Source organism: Petaurus breviceps, unplaced genomic scaffold (assembly GCF_028583685.1).
Source record: "Petaurus breviceps papuanus isolate PSGF00001 unplaced genomic scaffold, PetGlider_PUasm1.0 220, whole genome shotgun sequence".
Lineage (NCBI taxonomy): Eukaryota > Metazoa > Chordata > Mammalia > Diprotodontia > Petauridae > Petaurus > Petaurus breviceps.
The window spans coordinates 8673634-8691850 of NW_027185876.1; the positions used below are offsets into that span (position 1 = coordinate 8673634).

Sequence of the window (18217 nt, forward strand, 5' to 3'; positions counted from 1 at the left end):
TCTTCTTCTTCTTCTTCTTCTTCTTCTTCTTCTTCTTCTTCTTCTTCTTCTTCTTCTTCTTCTTCTTCTTCTATCGCTGCTACTTCAGTAGTTGTAGTAGTAGCAGTAGCAGTAGCAGCAGTAGCAGTAGTAGTGATAGTAGTAGTAATAGTAGTAGTAGTGTTAGTAGTAATAGTAGTAGTAGTAGTAGTGATAGCAGTAGTAGTAGTAGTAGTAGTAATAGTAGTAGTAGTAGTAGTGATAGCAGTAGTAATAGTAGTAGTAGTAGTAGTAGTAGTAGTAGTAGTAGTAGTAGTAGTAGTGATAGCAGTAGTAATAGTAGTAGTAGTAGGATCTCAAAACACCCTAACTTGGAATGGCTCCTAGAAAACCAGAATTTTTCTTTTTATAGCTTCTTAATCATAGAAACTTGTTTATACCCTTACAGATCAGGTCAGGTCATATCTGTGTCTTATACCAACTGCTATACACCACCCCTTCCTTCTTTTTCTTGATCTGCTCCCAACTCTCTGGACTTTTCCATGATCCAGCAGCCTTCTTGCCCTGCTCCCTCCTCTGTAGTTCTGTCCTAGGCTTACAAAGTCCCTCCCAGAAACTCCGTTTTGAGGAAGTTCCAGGCCAGATCCATGATCACTCCTTCCCTCTCTTCCTAGATCTCTTCCTGTCTCTCTAGATTTCTCCAGCAGGCTCCATAAATAGATAACATTTCCTCTCTCTCCCCATGCTTTACTTTGCAACTCATCATTAGAATATAAGCTTGTTGAAGGGAGAAATTGTCTTCCTTTTAGCTTGTATTTGTTTTCCCAGTACTTAGCACAAATGCCTAAAATATAGTTAGTAGTTAATAAATGTTTGCATACACTCAAACCCAGCTTGTTGAGTAAGTTTAGAGGGCAGAGGAAGATGGAGCTTGAAGAGAATGTAATTATACTCCAAGATATATGCACATAGTAGATGTTTAATAAATGCTGGTTGAATTATTTCAGCATTGTAATTTAAAACACTTCAGTGGCACACGGAAGCTTTCCACCCCCATACACAGATCCTCAATTTCAACCCACTTATTATAAATGTACAAAAATAATTTATTAGTTTTCTTTTGATCTTTATTAAGTGCCTACTATGTGCTAGACACTATACTAAGGACTCAGAGAATACTTCTCTGGAATTGGTCAGAGTTAAGCCATCTTTGGGGAACCAAGTATTGGACAAAGGAAATATTTTAATTGTTTTTTTTTCTGCTTCATTCACTCAAGAAGCATTTATTAAAGATGTACCCCATACCAGACCCAGTGCTCTGAGTTGGGGATTAAAAAATGAAAAATATTCTTGCCCTCAAAATGCTTAAATTCTATTTATGGAGGAGAATATATACATAAAATAAAAATACATAAAAAGCAACCTAAAGATATGATGAAAAGGAGGGCACTAGTAGCTAGGTTCGATAAAGAAAAGCTCCATGTAAGCAGTAGCAATAAAACTGAGACTTAAAGAATACTTCAAATTTTAAGACGCAAAGAAAATGAGAGTGTAGGTATACTTCAGGTATGTGTGGAAGCCTAGGGAAAGGAAAGAGTCCAGAGATAGCATGCTATGTTCAGGGAACAACAAGAGAGTCAGAAAAGGCAGCCTTTACCTTGACTCTGAAGGTTTTTAATTGCCAAATAGAGTAACCTATATGATTTTTAAGAGGCAATAGGTAGCCAAAAGAGTTACTTGAGAAGAGTGACCTGGATAACTTTTTTTTTTGCTGTCAAAGAAGTCATACTCACCCAGCATAGCTAAAGTAGTACTCATCAGCCCCCACTTTTCCAGAAAGCAAAAAAAGATACATGGATAATGTTTTTTAATCTCACTAAAACTGGTAGTAGTAACAATTCATATTTTGCTTTAAAGTTTGCAGAGCACTTTAGAAATATCATACCATTTTGTTCTCAAACAACCTTGGAAGGTAGATGCCATTATTATCCTCATTTATATATAAGGAAAATGATGTAGATTTTAATTGACTTGCGCAGAGTCACATAGTTTACAAGCATCTGTGAATAGATTTAAACTCATGACTTCTTGACCCCAAGTCAAGCTCTTTATTTATTGTAGCACCTAGTTGCATAGTTGTATAGTTAACTGTTATTTTCTGGTATTCAAATTAATTTAAATAATCACATATGCATATATTTGTCTTCTCACATACAAAAAGTTTACATGCATTTAACATATGTACAGTAATAATTACCCATCAAATATATATTTTCTAGGAATTTGTGGATCCATTTTGGGGGCAAAATCTCTTTCTCAAGAGTAAGGTGCTAACCAGTTTGCTTGCCATTACTTTGCTTAATAGTTGCTAATTATCCACTTTTAAAAAAATATTTATTTTTTACAAGCCACATCCAAAGAAAGAACTATGGAGTTAGAATGCAGAATTAAGCCCATTCTTTTCTTTTTTGTTTTGTTTTTCTTTCTTTCGTTTTTTTTTCCATTTGTTGCAGTTCTTCTATGCAACATAACTAATGTGAAAATGGGTTTAATAGGAATGTACTTGTAGAGCCCATATCAGATTGCAAGTCATCTTGGGGAAGGAGGAGGAGGGGAGAAAATTTAAAACTTACAGAAGTGAAAGTGGAAAACTAAAAGTAAATAATTTAATTAAAAATTTAAAAATATATATTTATTTTAAAGTTATGGAATAAAAGAAGCATTTCCATAATGTAGTTTAATACAAAAAGATGATTGCACATGAAAATGCAAATCTATTACATACAACTTGCTATTCCATTTAAAATATATAATACACTTATCATGTAATTTTTTTTCATTTTTTCTTCCCTCCACACCTACCCTATAGGTGACTACCATGAGACACACATATATATGCATGTATGTATATGTGTATATATATGCATATATGCATACATAATTATTATATACATACTTCTATTTATCACTCTTTCTCTGGATGCAGATAGCATCTTTTTTCATATGTCCTTTATAGTTGATGCAGGTATTTATAATAGTCAAACTGACTTATTCACTCAAAATCATTCTTAAAACAATATTAGTGTTACTGTATATAATGCTATAAGAAATAATAAGCTCAATGATCTTAGAAAAACATGGAAAAGCTTGCATGAAATAATGATGAGTGAAACAAGTAGAACCAAGAAAACATTACATGCACTGATTATTCACTTAAAAAAAAAAATAAAATTACTTGTAACATGTGAGCATAGCCAATCAAAGCCAAGCCTCACATTGGCTACAGCTGAAAACAAGTCTTTATTAAACACCAATATATTGACCTGGACAGCAGGAGATAAAAGAAAAAATAAAAACCAGACCAAGCCCTCAAATATCTTAGATATTACTGGGGAAGCACAACAAACAAGTTAATGGGAAGGGACACTTCCAATTACTAGACAAAAGACTGCAGTTGATCCTATGTGTATGGGTGTTGAAGTCACCAAGAAACAAAGCAAGAAGGCACAATACCGATAGTCCTAATGGAACACAGCCTTGACAACGGGACCAGTAGTCTCAAAAAGCTCTATGATACATTGATTCCCATTCTCAGATTCAATAATAGTTTACATCCACCTAGAGCCAGCTTCATTTAAGACCTATACTAGCTGGTAAACAAACAGCCATGTCTCTTTCCATTGTGATATATTGATTGCCTTTGAATTTCTCATTGATCTTTCAATAGGATTCTTCACTAAAGACAAATTAGAATTTTTCAAAAGAAGTCTATTTCAAAAGGATGAAATATAGTGCTTTAGAAATGGGTCACACTTAACTAAGGGGAAGTCTCAGGATCACAGATGTCATCAAGTGGTCTTCTGTGGATACATTAGGAACCAAGAGAAGTTTACCTCTCCTTGTTTCAAAGTAAACTCAGTCTTTATTATAATTGATATAATTATGAACTCATATCATAATTATATGCAACTGTGAGGTTTTAATTATTCAAATTATATGTATGTAGATTATATCAACAATACCATAAACTTGCATTTATATTGAAATAACTATTCAACATTGCAGATAAGACTAAAAGAATAGGAAGAAAAGAATTAGTGGTCTTTTTTCCCAAGCCCATGCAATATAATTGTATTCATTCACATTATTTGGGAAATGTTAAGAATTTTCACATTCTATATGAAAGGGTTGCTTTTTCCAAAACAAATATTCTGTGACCAACTTGAGAGCTTGAAGGAAAAAAAAATGAAAAAGAGAGATTCTATTAGGCTGCAACAACCTTAATTTGGTAAGACAATATAAGGCAATATAGCTAGGCATGTGTCAGTTTACAGAAACTCCCTGCTACACCTAGAGATTTCTTCCTGTAACTAACTGACAGTGACCCACAAACAAGTGAACCAAATTTAACAGTGGAACAGACTATATCACGCAAGGAATTCACTTTCTATTTTAATCTCTCTTTTATTTAAAGTAGTCACACCCCTCAAACACAAAGTAAGCACTGACATTATATCAATATACAACTCCAATTTCCAACCTTTGCCTCTTACACCTTACACATAGAGGCTACTAATATTTCCAACTGACTAACTGAGAAGCATGAGATATATTGTCGTTTCTGTCATTCTTTCTCTGAAATAAAGCAAAAAAAATCTGAAAGCTTTTATTTTGTTAGTTTAAAAAATAGCTAAAATCAAACCCTTCGATGACCCCTGAGGCTGCACTATCATTTCAGAGTTGAAAGTGCATCTTTCTTTCAAGAAGAAGGGTAAAAGACAAGAGAAAAAAGTTCAGCATCGAGGGCATCAAACCCAGCTATTCAACATGAATGCTGAGAGGAAACTGATGGCTGAAGGGGCTATAGGAACAATCTCACCCTACTGTAACAAACAATAACCTTAATAGAAACCTTGTATATCTGTGTCCATCTGCTTTCCTGTCTTTGTGAAATTAAAAAAAAAAAACTAAAAGGAAAGGCCATCCATTCACTGATGGATAGTCCTCTTGTAATGTCTTTAGACCTTTTTCTTATCCTTCAGCGTATTGTTCCACCTTGAGCATTATTTTTATTTGTTGTCTTATATTCACCTACTCTTATAAGTCATCCTTGAAATGTGGCAATCAAATAATTGTTCCATTATGGAAGAGACCCTCATCATTTACAAGTGATCCAAAGAAAATGATTGCCCCAGGAACCTGGAGTTTATGATACTGGCTTCTTACCTCTAGCATTTAGGCTCAATATATGGCAGGGAGTGAGGGAAAAGTTTCTAGAATTTCAAGGATATAGTAGAAATCAAGGTATAAGATTGTTATTACAGGAGGAATTTTATATTTGGCAAAAGAATGGGACTAGAAATCAGATCTGAACTTGGATAGCACTGTTAGTAACTAAGAGGCTCAATTCATTCTTTAGTTAATTTATCTAATGCCACATTTAGATATCTACTCAAAAGTTCCATAGGAAAATATTGCCTTCAGGTATGTACATCTTCATATACTGACCACATTTCTGTTTTCAACCATTTTGATTGACTCAATCATATATTTGGAAGGAACTTCTGATGTCTTAGAAATCTAAGATAATCCTTCCAACCTAGTAGCCCTTGAACAAAGTTGATGGTCATCTACCTTTTGGTTATCTGTCCCACCGCTTAAAAGCTCTAATTGGTATAAAAACCTCCCTTATATTGAACTCAAAGATATTGTCTTGTAACTTTCATATATAGACTCTAGTTGTACCATATGAAACAACTTAGAGTAAACTTGTTCTTTCCCATATTCGGCATTTCATCAAATACTGAAAAGGGTTTCCATGCAAGATTCCCATCTCTTTTCTTCCAACTAAACATAATATTTCCTTCAGCAGTGGTTCCCAAAGCTTTCCCCATCCTAGTCACCAACTTTGGATCATCATCCTTTTGCTAAATGGGTTAAATGTGTTTGTCCTTCTTCCATGGTTAAAATAATTGTCCTAACCCATGTGGAGTAGAGGAGGATACGATATCTTTCCCATCTCTTCCTTCCCTGATTTCAATTATTACCTCTAGGCAAATGGTTTTCAAACCTTTCACTCCAACCTTGACCCTTCTTTTCTGAGCTCTTGACTCCCATTATTTTCCAGCTCAAAAATCCCACTGGCAACATAAGACAAGCATGTCTACAACTGAGTTTGCCTTAATATAAAGGGCAAAAAAAGAGCTATTAAATAATTTAAAGGGTGAACTTAGAGGAATTTATTTTCTCCTCATAGCAATTATTCAGTGATGGCTGGATGGCAACTTGTTGGAAATATTGTTGATTAAAGAAATTGTTATTGTTTTAGATTTTGTTCTTTATTTTATTTTATATAATGAAAGCATAAGAAAACGAAGGAAACTCAGATCATGGCATAAGAAGAGACTTTTGCTTATACTTGTACCCATCAACCCCAGAAAAATGGACTCTTCTATATAGCCAGCTCCTCAGATGAAAAGAAACATGAGATGTCTAAACTTAAAATAATATTCTTATTTAATGAATATATTTTCTTTTTACATCACATTCATTTGATACCATTCCTAGAAAATCATCCCTGACAAAAGATTTTTAAAAATTCAAGAAAACTATTCAATCCATGGAATGTTTCTAATAATTCAATACTTCACAGGAATAGTTGTCTCACCTCTATAATTAAGGGGATAGGGGAAGGTTTTGTACAATAATGGAGAGGAAAACTATGTGAATCTAAAAAGAAGGAGGAATTATGAAGAAAAATTATCAGATTTCAGAATTTTGAATAAAGGCAAAGCTTATATTTTGGGGAATAGAAATTTGGGAGGGTATGAAGAGAAGTTGAAAGAGGTAAACTAGAAAGAGACAATGAACCTAGGATAATTGTATATCTTTTAACAGGTAGTATAGAGTATTGACCTTGAATTCAGAAAGACCTGAATTCAAATCCTTCCTCAGACACTTACTAGGTATATGATGCTGGACAAGTCATTTAACTAATTCAAACCCAGGTTCCCTATTTGTAAAATGAGGATGATTATGTTGTGTGCTTCACATTGTTGCTATGCAGATCAAGTAAGATAATATAAGCAAAGTATTTTATAAACTTAAAATCACTATATATTGTTTTTTATTTAATTATTTTTCTTTGCTACAAAGGAAAGTTGAAGTTGGAGGAAGTATCTAAAATGTGCTAGTTATCATGTCAAGCACCTTGCAAGTATGTCACTACACTATCTTAACAACTTTGTGAAGTTGGAACTATTATTATCCTCATTTCTACTGTTGAGAAAACTGAGGCAGGCAAAATTTAAGGAACTTGCCCAGGGCCACACAGCTAGTAAATGCTTAAGGTTGGGTTTGAATTCAGGTCTTCATAAGTTCAGGTTCATTGCTTTAACAGGTTTGTTATGTAATTGTGTTCTAACTGGTAGTGGTGTATATGGAAATGACTGTGATGCCCATCAGTCAGTTGTCATTTGTTAAGTGCCTACTGTATTTCAGGCACTTTGGGGAAAAAAATGCAAGAAACAGTCCCTACTCTCAAGTTTAGCATCTAATTGGGGAAAACAACAGGCAAACAACTATGTACAAAGTACTTATAGGATAATCTGAAAATTATCAATGTAAGTCAAGCTCTGGAATTAAAGGAAAGAAGGACAAGCAATTATTAAATGCCTACTGTGTATCAGGCACCGTGCTCGGCACATTACCAGTATTTTTCATTTTATCCTCACAACAACCTTGTAATGTGAGGCAGGTTGGGAATGTGGGATTCTAAATATGATTTGAAGGAAACCAAGCGGCAGACGTGAGGAGAGAAAACTTTCCAACCATGGGGAAGGCCACAGAAAATGCCCAGAGTTGGGAGGAGTGCCTTGTTCAAGGAAAAACAAGGAGACCAGTTTCCTAGAATCACAGAGTACATGGGCAGAGTGGGGAGGAGTAAGGCATAAAATACCAGAAATACTTTAAATGCCAAATAGAAGATTTTATATGTGATTTTGCCAGTGATAGTCACTCAAGTTTGTTGAGAGAGGATTGGGGGGAGAAGATAATGTGAAGAGATTTTCACTTTGGGAAAATAACTTTACATCAATACAATTTTACTTCATTTAAATGTGGAGAAGATTGTCACCAGGTCCAGTTGATTACAACTGCAATATCTTTTAAGATTGCTCCTTCCTTACAATTCCCACTGAATTACACCAGCCTTACAATTCCCACTGAATTACACCAGCTCATCATCATTACTTGAACTATGATGATGACCATCTGTAAGGGTTATGGGATTTAAAGATCTTCCATGCCCCGTTGGACTTGCTGATGTAGCAGGAAGGGGCGGAGCAAGAGGAAGCGGAAGCCAAGCTAGCGTTCCTGCGTTGGCTGGCGGTGGTGGTGACGGCGGCAGCAGCAGAGGCAGTGGCAGCGCGAAGCCCTTTTTGAGTTAGGACTGCTAAGGACTTTCTGCTAAGGACTCCTGCTGAGGACTGCCAGGGGCCGGAGCTGGTGGGAGCACGCTTCCAGGACGCTGGGTGGTTGCTGTGCGTGGGGAGAGGAGGACCTTTGCCTGAGGTAGCCTGTTCTGTTTTAAAGGCTTGAAAATGTGGGTGCTTTCTACTTTATCAACCTGTGCCAATGTCATAACTACTCTGATGGCTTTCACTTTCTGGTTTTGGGACTCAGTCTTTTGGTATCTTAATAAATTTTCTAGTTTATTTCCTCATATGGCAAACATGACGTATTTTGTAATGGATAATTATATCAGCATATTTGTAATCTCTATAGGCATTGTGAATATGGCATTCCTGATACACCATCTAATGGTTTACCCATTTTTATTATCAGCCTCCTCCAATCAGTAATATCAGATACCTTGTCAATGTACAGGCATGACCAGTTCAATCTGATCTCTACTTATCATTTCAACAAAATACTAGCTCCTCAGCCTAATTGTTTTCTTTTATTAAATCTGTTTATTTTACATGCATTTACATGCATTTATAACATACCCCCCATAGGACATTATCAACTACAACAACAATAACAAGAAAAGAAAACTTCAATCCTAAACATGCACAGTCCAGCAAAGCAATTTCCCTATTGGCCATACCAAAATATTTAAGTATCTCTCTCTGTTTTAAGTTCATCACTTTGCCAGTAAGAAGTGAATGGGGAATTTCACCTTTAGTCCTCTAGGCTTGTGGTTTGTCCCTATACTTATCAGAGCTCTTAAGTTGTTTTTTTTTTTTCCTAGAACGATATCATATTTTTTTTCTCCTAGGAAGTTTTTAAAAGAAGAATTCCATGCTATCAATGACTATATGAAAAAGTTTCTAAATTGTTCATAAAAATAGAAATGCAAAGTAAAGTAAATATATGAAAAAGTTTCTGAATCATTTATAATAATGGAAATGAAAATTAAAGTGACTGGAAAAGATGAAAATGAAGGAAAATGATAAATCTTGGAAGATTTGGTCCCACCATTTTGGAAAGCAATTTGGTATTATACCCCACTAGTCATTAAACTGTCCATACCCTTTGACCTAGATAATCATTAATAGGTCTAGAGTACAAAGATATCATAGGAAAAAAAAACAACCTACCACAAAAGTATTTATAGTAGCTATTCCACAATAACCAAAAATTGGAAACCAGTAGATTGCCTTCTTATTGGGAAACAGCTAAACAAATTATGGCATATGAAGGTAATAAAATATTATTGTGCCATAAGAGATTAGGAAATGGACACTTTCAGAAGAAACATGGAAGAGTAAGAGGAAAAAAAAACTAGCTTCTAGTATAAAATATATAGCCTCAGCTTTAAAATGTGTATAATAGAATCTACTTCCCAGGATTGTTGTAAGGATAAAATTATATTTACAAACAACTTATTAATAAGCAATACTATCATTATTGTTGTCCTTATTAAAGAAAACTGAACTCTTATTAATGCAATGACCAACCATGATTCTAATGGAACCGTTGTTAAACATGGTATTGAACCCCTCCTAATGAGGTGATGAACTCGATATTCAGAATGAAGCATACATTTCAGGCATGGTTAAAAATAGAGGCATATTGTACTTCACTATGCATATCTGATAAAAGTGTTTTATTCGTATTTCTTTCCATTTTGAAGTAGAACTAGGGAGCAAAGGAGAAAGTTATTAGTGGATTTACCAAAAAGGAAAGAGAAAAGTAAGAAAATAAAGTCATTTAAACATTTCAAAATGTAGAGAAAAGAATAAAAATCAAGGTCAGTAGGAAACATGTACCAGTCATCCAGCATTAGAAATAAAATGGAAAATTTATTATACACTCAAAGAGTAAAGTGAGATGTTTATAATATAGATTTTTGACTTTCTGCATGGTGCTTTTTTCTTTCCTGTGGTTTTTTTACATGTAAATGCACATTTAATTGTTTTCCTTATAAAATTCAATTTTTAAAGAAAAAGGGTAAAATGAAACTCTTTTAGTTAAAATTTTAAAGCTCCTTACAATCTTGCCCCAACCTATCTTTCCAGCCTCAATGAACATTGCTGACTTTCATTCCCTATACTCTATGACCAGACAAAATCATGTTTTCTCTGTTCCTCAAAAATGATACTCCAACTTCCATCTCCATGTTTTTTCCACTGACCTATCTCCATACCTGAAATGAAATCCCTCTTCACCTGTGACTAACAAAATTCCTTTCTTTCTTCAAGACATAGTGAAAATCTATATTTTAAAATGAAGCCTTTCCTGATCACATCTGCCTATTCCCTCTTCCCCCCTTCTCTCCGTCAACTGCTAGTGCCCTTCATTCTGAATTATCTTGTATTTAATCTATATTTGTTTTCTCTTGTTCTGTATATATTATACTTAAATAAATATATCATTAGGTCACATGAGTTTCTAGATAAGAGACATATTCCACTTAGAGTATGTAGAAATCATAGTTACATTAAATACAAAACAGCATATACTGCTATCCTCATTTGAATATAAACTTCTTGTGGGTAGGGGTTGTTTTATTCCTTGTTTTTGTATTCCCAGTACCTAGCACAGTTCTTAGAATTTTGTAAGTATTTTTAGATGTTTTTGATTGATTGACTTATAACTATCTCTGTGTGTGCACATAAATATGTGTATATACATACATATATATGTATATATAAGTGTGTATCTCTTATCTATATATTTATCTTATCCTCCTAATAGATTATAGGATATATATTCTCTAAGGGTGAAAACCATGAAATCTTTTCATTTTGGTAGTCTCAGTACCTAACCCTATACCTCACAGGAGATAAATAAAGCTTTGGCAAATTCATTTGTACGTGGAATCTGAAAATGGAATGATTTTACTCTAATTTGTATGGTATTAATGTGTGTACATCTTCAGCTCTGTTGTAGATTCCTTGAAAGTAGGTACCATGTCTTATTGTAATTTGCATCTCTCTATTATACATAATAGATATTTAGTGATTCTTTATCTAATGAATAAATTATTAATGAAAAAAACATTGAATTCATTTGGGGTACAAACACATCCTTTTCTTTTCTAAAATTGATGTTGCAGTCAGCTAAAATCACCAAGAATTCCTTATTTACAATATCCTTAGCACAGTGCCTGGCACACAGTAGATGCTTTTAAAATGCTCTTAACATTATTGTTGTTATGATTGTCATTATCATCACTAAATAAAACCTAAGAAATCTTATGGATGAGATAACAAACCATGATACTGAAGCTAAAATGATGAAACATGGCCTAAACCTTTTTTTTCCACAATAAATAGGTATACCTCAGTTCTGTGAATTTATAATTATGTCTTTTTGTTCAACCTAACTAGAAGACTTTATATTTATCCTTGTTAAATTTCATCTTCTCAGCATTGGCCCATTTTTTTCTGGGCCAGTATCTAATATCTGGCCAAAAATATCTATTAAGATATTTTTGATACATAATTCTAATGTTTTTCAATAGATTAGCTCCATCTGTCAGCTTATTAAACCACAGATTTAATAATGTAATTTAATAATGTAAACCACAGATTTAATAAACATGCTTTTGGTGCCATCTGAGTCATGAATAGTACTATTGAAAAGAACAATTTCAAGGACAGAGACCATGATATTTCAGTAGATCGTTTATTTAAATGCCTACTATGTGCCATCCCCTCTGCTAAATACTAGGGGTGACAATGAAAGGCAAAGGCAAGTACCTGCTCTCAAGGGGATTCATCTAATATAGAATACCAATGAGCATTTATTATAGTGTTTTAAAATTTTCAAAGCACTTGGCAACATGTTATCTTATTGGGAGTTCCACAATAACCCCAAGAGATAAATGGTACTATCATCTTCATTTTATGGATGAGGAAACTGAGGTTGACATAGGTTAAGTGACTTGCCAATGGTGACAGTGTCTGAAGCAGAATTGAAACTTCCTGATTCCCTCTGTGTTGGCACTGATTAAGTCAACAAGCATTCATTGTGGGTTTTTTTTACTATATTTCATATGCTACGATAAATATTGTTCATATAAATACAAGCAAGTATAAGGCCATACCCTCAAGGAACTTAAATTATAATGGGAGAAAATAGCACAAAAAAGGAGCTGACTCTTTAAAACTGCCTTGCCCAGTGGAGCCAGAATGGTGGAATAAAAGCAGTGATTCTCCTGAATTCTCTCCAATTCCCCTCCAAAACAGTTTAAAATAATGCCTCAAAACAAATTCTCAAGTGGCAGAACTCACAAAAGGATGGAGTGAAACAATTTTCCACACCAAAACAACTTAGAAGATTGTTCAGGAAAGGTCTGTTTCCCTGGGGTGAGATTGGAGAACAATGCAGGCCATGGTCTGGCAAACTGACAGCAGGCCCTAGGCATGACTAACTCAGCAGCCATGGTTCCCAGGGCTCTCAGCCCACAGATGGTAAGGGGGTCAGATAACTGGTCAGAAGAAAATAAACGGATCCTTTGCTGGCACTGGGCACAGGACGTGGTTTCATTGCCCCTCCTCAGATCCAGGTTACAGTTCCAGGACAAGGAGGAAAACTAGCTCATGAGAACTTTCAGTCATAGAGTAGTTGGGACCTTGGTCACAGTCCAGGGTGGAAAAAAGGACTTTTCTGGTCACTCACACACCAGAACACAGGCCAGGAGAACAGTGGCCACACTTCTCTTTAGATCATACCAGCTTGAAAAAACTGAAAACTTATAAATCCCCAGAATGAGTTCTGAAAACAGCAGCATGAAATACCTGAAGGTTGAGATGTGCTCCCTCACTAGAGGAATAGAGCCCAATGTTAACATAAAACCCAAAAAATCAAAAAATAAGCTGGAAAATGAGCAAACGAGAACAAGAGCAACAAAGAACACGACTATAGGAAGTTACTATGGTTACAGGGAAAATCAGAACAAAGAAAACAAAATCAAAACTGCAAATAAAATGTGAATTGGTGTCAGGCCAGAAAAAAAAAATTCCTGGTAGAGTTCAAAAGGGATTTTAAAAATAAAATAAGGGAGGTAGAGGAAAAAATAACTGATATAAGAAAATCATGAAAAAAATGCTGAAGAAAATAATACCTTTAAAAAAACAGAATAGATCAAATGGCAAAAGAGGCACAAAAATCCACTGAAGAGATCTCCTTAAAAAGTAGAAATGCCAAATAGAAAAGGAGGGGGGAAAAGCTCACAAAAGAAAATGACTCCTTTAAAATTGGAATTAGGCAAGTAGAAGCTAATAACTTGGAGAATGGGTAAACAAGTTGTGCTATATGGTTATGATGAGTGCCATAAGAAATGATGAGCAGCATGCTTTCAGAAAAAATCTGGAAAAAAAAAACTTATAAGTACTGATGCAAATTGAAATGAACAGAACCAGGAGAATAGTACACAGTTACAACATCTTATGATGATCAGCTGTGAATGACTCAGCTATTCTCAGTAACTCAATGACCTAAAACAATTCTGAAACATGAAAAATGCCATCCACCTCCAGAGTAATAACTGAAGGAGCTTAAATGTAAATTGAAACAATTTTTTTACTTTATCATTCTCATTTGTTTTTATTCTGTTTCCTTTCACAACACAACTAATATGGATTATGTTTTGCATGACTGCAGATGTATAATCTATATCAAATTGTTTGCTTTCTTAATGAGGGTGGAGGGGAGGCAGAGAGGGAGTGAAATTGTAACTCAAAATTTTAAAAACTAATATTAAATTTGTTTTTACATAAAATTGGAAAAATGTTTACAAAGAAAAATAATTTAAAAATACTGAAAAGCATTATGGCATGTCAAACTAATCTCATTTCCTTTTTTGACAAGATCATTAAACTAGTAGATAATCCATAATTATGGATATATTTTATCTATATTAAGCAAAGCTTTGAATAGATAGTTTCGTATTACTCTAGTAGAGAAAATCAAGAGATAATGAGTAGATGATAATAAAGTTAGATAGGATAAAACTTTTTGAATGATCAGACTCAAAGAAGACCCCTCTTTATTCTCATTTACCAAATTTTCCTCCAGGCCATACATAATAACCATGGGTATCCTCCAAGACTCTGTCCTGGGCCCTCTTCTCTCTATTTACTATGCTGAATGGTCATCTCATCAGATGCCAAGTATTCAATTATTATCTCTATTCTTAGGATTCTCAAATGTACTCATCCAGCCCTAACCTCTCTCCAAACATCTAGATTTGCATTTCCAACTTCCTATTGAACATCTCAAACTGTGTATCTTTGACACATTGTAAATTCATTATGTCTAAAATTGAATTTGTTATATTTGCCTCCTCATTAGTCCTCCCCTTTTCCTAACTTTCCTATTACCGATGAGGGTACTACCACCCTCTAATCACCTACACTCTAACCCTGGGTATCACCATATCCCCTTTACTCTCTCTCACCCTCCAATTCCAATCTTTTTCAAAGTTCTGTCTATTAAATCTTCATAACATTTTTGGAATATCCTTCCTACTGTTCTCTGACACTGCCAACACCTTGGTGTCTTAGATCCTTACATTGCTGAGAAGACCTCAGTCTATCAAAGCTGGTCATCACACAATGTTACTGTTGCTGTGTACAGTGTTCTCCTGGTTCTGCTTATTTCACTTAGCATCAGTTCATGTAAGTCTTTCCAGGTTTTTCTTAAATTCGTCTGCTCATTATTTCTTATAGGGAACTAGCATTCCATTACATTCAAATACCACAACTAGTTCAGCCATTCCCCAATTGATGGGCATCCCCTCAATTTCCATTTCTTGTCCACCACAAAAAGAGCTGCTACAAATATTTTGTACATATGGGTCCAATAAAAATTATTTTCAATAATTTTTAATGAAATAAAATAAATCTTCGGGACAAATGTAAAGTATGTCCTTTTCTTGGAAATACTTGAGCTTTGGCTTAGAGTGCTCACAGAATCGATAAAGAAAAGGGCAAATTTCCCTAAAAATCTCCAAAATAGTAACACATTGCTCTGTAGCAGGAGTTACCCATACCACCATAGACATTGTTAAACAAAATCACTGCCTGGTGTTTAACTCATCTAGATCAAGAAGTTGGTAAATTTCTGATGAAGATAGCTTTTCTTCTTATTCTTGCCAGCCAGCTCTGCAGTGTCAAACTTCTGGGAAGAACACAGTTGTGCATAAGTAGTTCTGATGTCCTCTGGAGCCCTTTGGTCTCAGTATTGCTGGGGCGTCTCTGTTGAAGCAGAGGAAGTGAAAAGAACAGCTGTCTTTATTCAACTGAGACTGAAAAGGATTTTAATGAAAATTTTAACTTACTCTTTCATTAAAAAAAATGCTATGTCAGTAGCCCTACGAATGATGAACTAAGTTGCAGGTTGGTTTAAGCAAAATACAACAAACACATGGTTTTCCTCACATCTCACGTCTATCCAAAGGCAAGAATTCCTTTTACCCTCTAATTTCTCTTTAACTATAAACCAAAACTGGGATAAATGAAGAAGAGCCCAGTTTCTAAGGGCCTATCTGAGCTTTGAAATATATACATACATACACACACATATATGTATAATGTTTTTTTTTTTAGAAATTTTATTTTGTTGACACTGAACAAAGTGATAATGCTACTTGGCTCATTGCTTTCATTAAGGTAAAAGAAACCTGAAACTTGAAAGGCTGTGAAGCAACTACTGCCTTAACCTGTTCTACTGCTTTGTATATCTGCTTCCCCAGACTGATCTGCTCTGTGTTGAACAACAGGTTTGTATATTTGCTCATTAGAAAAAATCTAAAAGCTCATTTTCCACATTCTCTCATCTTTCAGTCCCTTTGCTTAAATGAACTGCAGGCAGTAAAGAGGATGTTAGTTATGTGTGTGTTTGCATGTGTATGTGTGTATGTGTTTGTTTGTACAAATGTTTGTTTATATGCCCACTAGAAATTGGTCTTAGATCAACAATTCTCTTAAGGATCAAACATTTTTTTTTATCATCCACAGTGTTGTTAAGACTTGTAGAGATCATTATTTCTAATAAACAATGTTTTTGTTTGTTTGTTTGATTTTGGCTCTCTACAAATACTGGAAGCTTCCTGATCAACTGTTTTCTTACAGATAAGTTATATCCCCAAAATAAAAGAGCCATAGAAATGGCTAATCACCTCCATGCCCTGGAGACATTCAATATAAAAGTCAGCATTCTGTGCTTCTGGTTAAGATTAGGCATACCTCAAATTGGATAAGTGGCCATTTATGATCTCTCACTTGGAAGACTTACAAGGCCCTTGTTCTGGAAGCTTTGTAAGCTGCTATGAGGTGGGGAGAACCCCTTTCCTCTCCCTTGAGAATATTTATATAAAGAGGATCATAGATTTGGAGGCAGAAAGGACCATAGAAGCAATCTATCCCAGTCACCATGTTTTACAAATAAGGAAACAAATGTTTGGGGTAGTTTAAGTGACTTGCCTGATGCTATAGAAGTAGTATAATAAAAACATAGATTTAGAGTAAGAAGGGACATTGGAGTTCATCTAATTCAACTGTCTCATTTCAAAAATGAGGAAATAGCAACATGGAGAGGCTACGTAATTCAGCAAAGCTCACACAGGCATTAGGTGGCATAGGCAGGGTTCAACCTACCTGTCGTCTAACCCCAGAAACCAGGGTACTCATGCAGCTTTCAAGAATTTTGCCACTCTATTTTCAGAATGACTTTTGGGGCAAAATCAAGTCTATTTTGTTAAAGTATCTATAAAATTAGTTTACCAATAAAAAGTTATTCATATATATAGATATAGATATAGATAGATAGATAGATAGATCATGAACCCTCCTCACCTACCCCCTACCTTGACATTCTGGTGAATCTTATGGATCCCTTCTCAGAATAAGGTTTTGAAATGCATAAAATAAAATACATACAATTATAAAGAGAAACAAGCATATTGAAATAGTTAGCAAAACGTTTAAAAAGTAAAATTTAATAGAAAGTATCAAATTGAATCCCTTCAATAAGCTGTCAAATAGCCATAACGTCCACATTAGAAGTCTACCTGCATAGCTATCCCTTGGTAATATCATAGTTGTTCAATAGCAGTTCGTTACCTTATAGTTACTAGGAATGGGGGAGGTGTTGATGGTGGCAGTGGTAACAATTCACTTCTCCCTTACTTGGATCCAGATAGAACATTAGTTCTTGGGAAAGTGGGAGGCAATGAGTCAAATAGGGCTGGGTTGAGGCAGCAGCTTCCTCTTGAATATTGGTTCAGTGCTCTTTGATTCAAAACTCTTGCAGGGGCTGCAGGGACCTGTAAATTTGGTGTAGAAGTCTAAATTTAGAAAGTATACTGTTGTCTCCAACCATGAGGGGGAAGGATTTTTAGAAGATGCTTAGATCTCTGAGGGTCACTTGCATTCTATTTCCTCTTTTCAATAGGTAAAAGGGGAGAAGGCTGTGTTCTTTCATTTTCCCCTAATGTCTCTGGCAGCCTTGGGTGGGTGAATAACAGGTTTATTTGTAATTCAGTTCCATCCTCTTTTCAGGATTGGTTGCATTTTCTTTCCTCTTTGGGGTTACTGATGAAAATTTTGCTGTCAAATTGGAAAGCCCATTTTTTATGGATTTTCTTTCTTTCTTTCTTTCTTTCTTTCTTTCTTTCTTTCTTTCTTTCTTCCTTCCTTCCTTCCTTCCTTCCTTCCTTCCTTCTTTCTTTCTTTCTTTCTTTCTTTCTTTCTTTCTTTCTTTCTTTCTTTCTTTCTTTCTTTCT

General features: G+C 34.8%; 1 long non-coding RNA gene across 1 annotated transcript; it reads right to left on the reverse strand.

Moving 5' to 3' along the window:
* Positions 1-15301: 15301 nt before the first annotated feature.
* LOC138166109 (uncharacterized) lies at positions 15302-17656 on the reverse strand. Its single transcript, XR_011169533.1, has 2 exons — positions 17556-17656; positions 15302-15689 (listed from the first exon to the last, which is right to left on the reverse strand). It is a non-coding gene; the product is annotated as an uncharacterized lncRNA (long non-coding RNA).
* Between the last annotated feature and the right edge of the window lie 561 nt (positions 17657-18217).